This window comes from Ranitomeya imitator, chromosome 2, assembly GCF_032444005.1.
Source record: "Ranitomeya imitator isolate aRanImi1 chromosome 2, aRanImi1.pri, whole genome shotgun sequence".
Lineage (NCBI taxonomy): Eukaryota > Metazoa > Chordata > Amphibia > Anura > Dendrobatidae > Ranitomeya > Ranitomeya imitator.
The window spans coordinates 759,900,110-759,907,108 of NC_091283.1; positions in this window are offsets into that span (position 1 = coordinate 759,900,110).

The following is a 6,999-nucleotide window of genomic DNA, read 5'->3' on the forward strand; positions in this document are numbered from 1 at the left end:
CAGGAACGGGATGGGACCAATCACACCAGCAAGGGATGGGGCCAATCAATCGTACCAGGAACTGGATGGGGCCAATAAGTCATACCAGTGAAGGGATGGGGCCATTCAATCATACCAGGAACTGTTATGCCCAAGTCTGCTATAAGGTAGATATAAGGAAGGGTTATGTAATCAATCAGTCATACCAGTAAAGGGATGGGGCCATTCAATCATACCAGGAACTGGAAGGGGCCAATCAGTCATACCAGTAAAGGATGGGGCCAATCAATCATACCAGGAGCGGGAAGGGGCCAATCGATCATACCAGGAATGGGATGGGGCCAATCAATCATACCAGGAACTGGATGTGGCCAATTAATCATACCAGGAACTGGATGGGGCCAATCAATCATACCAGGAATGGGATGAGGCCAATCAATCATACCAGGAACTGGATGGGGCCAATCAATCATACCAGGAATGGGATGAGGCCAATCAATCATACCAGGAACTGGATGGGGCCAATCAATCATACCAGGAACTGGATGCGACCAATTAATCATACCAGGAACTGGATGGGGCCAATCAATCATACCAGGAATGGGATGAGGCCAATCAATCATACCAGGAACTGGATGGGGCCAATCAATCATACCAGGAATGGGATGAGGCCAATCAATCATACCAGGAACTGGATGGGGCCAATCAATCATACCAGGAATGGGGCCAATCAATCATACCAGGAACTGGATGCGGCCAATTAATCATACCAGGAACTGGATGGGGCCAATCAATCATACCAGGAATGGGATGAGGCCAATCAATCATAGCAGGAACTGGATGGGGCCAAACAATCATACCAGGAATGGGATGGGGCCAATCAATCATACCAGGAACTGGATGGGGCCATGTATACCAGAAACAGGATGGGGCCAATCAATCATACCAGGAACTGGATGGGGCCAATCAATCATACCAGGAATGGGGCCAATCAATCATACCAGGAACTGGATGCGACCAATTAATCATACCAGGAACTGGATGGGACCAATCAATCATACCAGGACCTGGATAGGGCCAATCAATCAAACCAGGAACAGGATGGGGCCAATCATATCAGAGTAAGAAGGGGACCATGCATACCAGGACTGGGATGGGGCCAATCATACCAGAATAAGGATGGGGCCATGCACACCAGGATGGGGATGAGGGCCATACATACCAGGATAGGGATGAGCGGACCATATTTACCAGGATAGGTGATCCTAAATACAGAATTGACCACATTTTTTTGCTTCAGTTTTTTTTCCTAATTTCCTCCTCTAAAACCTATGTGCGTCTTATGGTCCGGTGCGTCTTATAGTCCTAAAAATACGGTATGTTTCAAAAATTGTGCTGATGTAAAGTATACATGCAGGAAAAGTTATTTAATAACTATTTTGTTTGGTATGACTCTCTGATTTGAGGGCATAAAAATTATGAAAATTATGAAATTTTCAAATTTTTTGCCAAATTTTCAATTTTTTCATAAATAAACGCAAGTCATATCGAACAAATTTTGCCACTACCATGAAATACAATGTGTCACAAAAAAATACTCAGAACAAGTGGGATCCTTCAAAGCGTTCCAAAGTTATTACCACATAACCTGACACTGGTCAGATTTCAAAGTTTAGGCCTGGTCATTAATCTACATCCTAAAGGGGTTAAAGCATGACATACCACAACAAAGTCAAGACTTACATTGTCAAAAGCGAGATAAAAACAAATATAAAAAAAACGCACTCAGAAAACACAATGAGAAAACTTAATAATTAACCTAATTTACCCAATAGGTGCAGAATTGCTTCAGAAAATCTGCAATATCAAAAACTCACCAATTACTCATCATGGGAACTTAGCCTAAATGTTTAAACATGTAACTTGGTTTCAGACCCAAAAAAAATATTCTGTACATGGAATGGAAGTGTTCCTACAACATGTGCATGAATTTCTAAATGCCTTACTCAAATCATTGTATCGGTTGTAAATCAATTACCGTACTTGTATGTTCCTTACTTGTTTTGGCTAATATCAAATACATATCAAAACCACATCGTGTGAACCCGAGGGTAAAATAGTAAGAGAGTAATCATCACCATCGTGTTCTGTGCAGCTGAGTGCTGACCCTTTCCACTGAATGTTATTTAAACTATTGGGCAAATATTGAGCAATTTCTTTTTCCAATGTAAAACAATGTTTTTTTTCCCTTCCTCAAATCCAGAACAGAGTACGGTATTTTATTTCAAGTTCAGCTAATCTGAAATATATCAATTTAATATACTTCAAATGCAGAATCATTAGGTTTCAATTTTATGCTTTGATTTTCTAGCTTTCTACTTTGTTAGTTTTTGTTATGCCCAAGTCTGCTATAAGGTAGATATAAGGAAGGGTTATGTACCGTATTTTGTGGGTTATAAGACGCACCTCAAATTTGGGGTAGGAAAATAGGAAAAAAAGTTTTAAACAAAATGGTGGTGCATTTTATAGTCTGATTTTATGATAGCTTGCAGTGGAGTAGCTTCACAGGAAGCAGGGTCACTGCTGCGGGAGGCCGGCAGGAGCACAAATGAACGATTCTGCAGGACCCGTGCTGGGAGGAGGGGGTGTCCTGGCAGTGCAAGGCTGCGGGCACTGGACTGTCATAAAATGTCGGCGGTGAGCGGAGTCCCCGTTCCATTGATATCCCTGTGGTGGGCCTCAAGAAAATGGCCACCAGAGGCGGAACTTGCGCTGATTGAGATGTCGAGAGCCAAGACACCCCCTCCTTCCAGCACAGAGTTCTCAGCTTCGCTCCACTCCTGACACCACCGGCCTCCTACAGTAGGGACCCCATCTCCTGTGACCCTGCTCCACTGCAGCTGCCCCATTACAAGACGTACCCCCATTTTCCTCTCAAATTTGGGGTAAAAAAGTGTGTCTTAAATTCCAAAAAATAGGATAAACAGCATTTCTTACTTCATCCTTTTTTTAAAGGGGGATGAATTTAGTTTAAAACAAAAATTAAAAAGGAGGGAAAAGATGAGACATTTAGCTGTGCATGTTGCTTTTGAACACCTGTTTTACTAGTGTTAATTTGACCACTGTACACGCCACACTTACATGTGCGTCTCACAAAATTAGGTCACTATTATACCATTTCTACTGTCGAGAAATTGATGCCCCTTTTGTGTTATCTGCCAGTAATTTTTGGCGTGTGGACGGGTGCTAAGTCCTGCTGGAGAATGAAATTTCCATCTCCATAAAGCTTGTTGGCAGAGGGACCATGAAGTGCTCTAAAATTTCCTGGTATTCCGCTGCGCTGACTTTGGTCTTGAAAAAACACAGTGGACCTACACCAGCAGATGACATGGCTCCCCGAACCATCACTGATTGGGGAAACCTATAATAAATAATAATAATAATAATAATAAACTCCACAATAGACCTCAAGCAGCTTGGATTGTGGCCTCTCCACTCTTCCTCCAGACTCTGGGATCTTGATTTCCAAATGAAATGCAAAATTTACTTTCATCTGAAAACAATACCTCGGACCACTGAGTAACAGTGCAGTTCTTTTTCTCCTTGGCCCAGGTAAGACGCTTCTGGCGCTGTCTATTGGTCATGAGTGGCTTGACACAAGGAATGCGACACTTGTAGCCCATGTCCTGGATATGTCTCTTTGTGGTGGCCTTTGAAGCAATGGTTCCAGCTGCAGTCCACTCCTTGTGTATCTACTCCAAATTATTGAGTGACCTTTTCCTAACAATCCTTTCAAGACTGTGGTTATCCTGATTGCTTGTCCACCTTTCTCTACCACACTTTTTCCTTCCACTCAACTTTCCATTAATAGGCCTGGATACAGTACTCTGTGAACAGCCAGTTTCTTTAGCAATGACCTTTTGTGGCTTACCCTCCTTGTGGAGTGTCATTTCTTCCCCATGATTGTGGAGCTCACTGAAACCGACTAAGGGGCCTTTTTGAACTCTTAGAAAGCCTTTGTAGGTGTTTTTATTAATTATTCTAATTTACTGAGATAATGACTTTTGGGTTTTCATTGGCTGTAAGCGATAATCATCAACATTAACAGAAATAAACATTTGAAATAGAACACTCTGTTTGTAATGATTCTATATAATATATGAGTTTCACTTTTTGTATTGAAGAACTGAGTTAAATTACCATTTTGATGATATTCTAATTTAGTGAGAAGCCCCTGTATATTGCAGTCTGCCCATTTTACTTTATGTTCATGTACCTACCTAGCATTTCTTGTTCTTTTAGTAAAGGTGCAATAATTGGGGTTGAAAATATTGGCAAAAGTTAGTTATAGTTTATACAAAATGCATGGTAAAAGAAAAAAGTCAATGGGCGGGATAGTGAAACAGATAAAAAACATACTATGGCAAAGAATGTGGCAGCTGCTAGCAGCAGCAGAAGCTCCATTACCTCTACTGGCATCAGCCATGGGAAGAGAAGTAATAATGAACGTAGGTCACAATTGGCCACCTTTGCCTCCAGCAAGCGTATTGGTGAGGAAGAAGTGGGCGATGTGATAGAATGGATCTACATCTCAATCAGCAGGAAGATCTTATCTCTGAGAGAGACATGACCAGTTTGATTTCTGCACAAAATGTTCTTCTGACGGAACACAAATAACTACGAGTTAGCTTTGAATAGGTTTTTTTCTTTTTTTTTTTCTTTAAAAGCTTCTCTTTATTTGCTTTTACAAAAAGAATAACACTAAAGGAATGTAGTCATACAAACACATTGTCTTCATCAGTCATAACCAACAAAAGTCTATGCATTGCACAAAGCTTATTACAATATGTAAGGCTTCTTTCACAAGTCTGTGTCTCCGGTATGTGTGGTGCCAGTTTCCACATGTACCGGAGACACGTACACATGTAGACCCATTCAAATGAATGGGTCTGTGCACATGTCAGTGTGTTTCCACGGATCGTGTGTCCGTGGGTAAAACACGTTGACCTGTCCGTTTTTTGCCTTCAGCATGGACAGCGAAACGTCCCGCACACATGTACATAGAGAAAACACTTTGATGTCCTGCATGTGATACGGACAGCTGCCGGAGAAGAAGTGCTACAGTAAGCGCTGTTCCTCTGCGGCTGGTGCTAAAGCCGTATCTCATCGTTCTCCCCTTCTCTGCTGACGAGCAGAGGAGAATGATGAGCATTATATTAATGTCCGAACGACAGCAGGTGGGGGCTTTTGGGACTTTTACCCCCATCATCCGACACCTGCTGCTGCTAATAACAGTGACAGTAGGTGCGGAGGATAGGGGTATTCTGCAGCTGCCGAGTGTGATCGTTCGGAACTAAATGAATGAAAAACCTGACGTGTGTTCCCCCTTATTTTATTGAACCAACCAGACAAAGCTCACAGCTGGGGGCTGCAACCCCCAGCTGTCAGCTTCTGCAGGGTTGATTATCAAGAATAGAGGGGTTCCCACGCTGTTTTTTTAATTACTTAAATAAATAATTTTAAAAAATGGCATGGGGTCCCCCCATTTTTGACAAACAGCCTTTCTAAAGCTCATAGCTGGGGGCTGCTATTCTCAGACTGGTAAAGGGCCATTGATATAGGCCCTCCCAGCCTAAAAACAGCAGCCCGCAGCTGCCTAGAAAAGGCACATCTATTAGATGCTGCTTTTATGGCACTTTGCCCGGCTCTTCCCACTTGCCCTGTAGCAGTGGCAAGTGGGGTAATATTTGTGAGGTTGATGTCACCTTTCAGGTGACATCAAGCCCACAGCTTAGTAATGGTGCCAAGATGTGACCGTCCCAGCTGAAAAGCACTGGTGAATGAGCTGCAGAAAGCTCAGCATCATTCACCAGCGGTGACATCATCATGGCTGGGGTGAACTGAGGTGACCTCTGGACCATGGAAAAAAGTCGGTAATGATGTCACTGCTGGTGAATGATGCTGCACTTTCTGCAGCTAATTCACCAGTGGTTTTCACCCGGAACGGTCACATCTTGGCACTGTCCTGGTTGAAAACTATTTAGCCCCCAGACTTGGATTACAGCATGGGACACAATGATGGACAGGTATGGTAAATTGTTGATCTATAATTTTAGTTTTATTACAGGAGATCAAGGGCGTCGGGAATTATGTGTTGCAGTAAGTATGGTTTAATTTCGAACATTAAAGGAGTTTGTGTAATTTTTTCAAATAAAGGACTTTATTCTGGCCATGTCTTTATTTAACATTACAACTAGAGGATTAGTAATGGATAGATGTCTTATAGACGCCTCTCCATTACTAAGCTGTGGGCTTGATGTCACCTGACAGGTGACGTCAACCCCACAAATAATACCCCACTTGCCACCGCTACAGGGCAAGTGGGAAAAGCCAGGCAAAGTGCCATAAAAGAAGCATCTAATAATGCGCCTTTTCTGGGCAGCTGTGGGCTGCTTTTTTTAGGCTGGGGGCCTATATCAATGGCCCCATAATAGCCTGAGAATACCAGCCCCCAGCTGTGAGCTTTAGCAAGGCTGGATGTCAACAAGGGGGGGGGACCCCATGCAGTTTTTTTAAATTATTTAAATAATTTAAAAAAACAGCTTGGGAACCCCTCTATTCTTGATAACCAACCTTGCAGAAGCTGACAACTGGGGTTTGCAGCCCCCAGCTGTGAGTTTTGTCTGGTTGGTTCAATAAAATAGGAGGAACCCACGTCAGGTTTTTCATGCATTTATTTCTGAACGATCACAGTGAAATACTGTGAAATACCCCCATCCTCCGCACCTACTGTCACTGTTATTAGCGACAGCAGGTGTCGGTTGATGAGAGCAACAGTCCCAAAAGCCCCTACCTGCTGTAGTTTGGACTTTAATAACACGCATCATTCTCCTCTGCTTGTCGGCAGAGCAGGGGAGAATGATGACAGCCGGCTTCAGCACCAGCCGCTGGGAAACATCGCTTACTGTAGCAATTCTTCCCCAGCGGCTGTCCGTGTGGTACTGATCGGCACACAGTTGC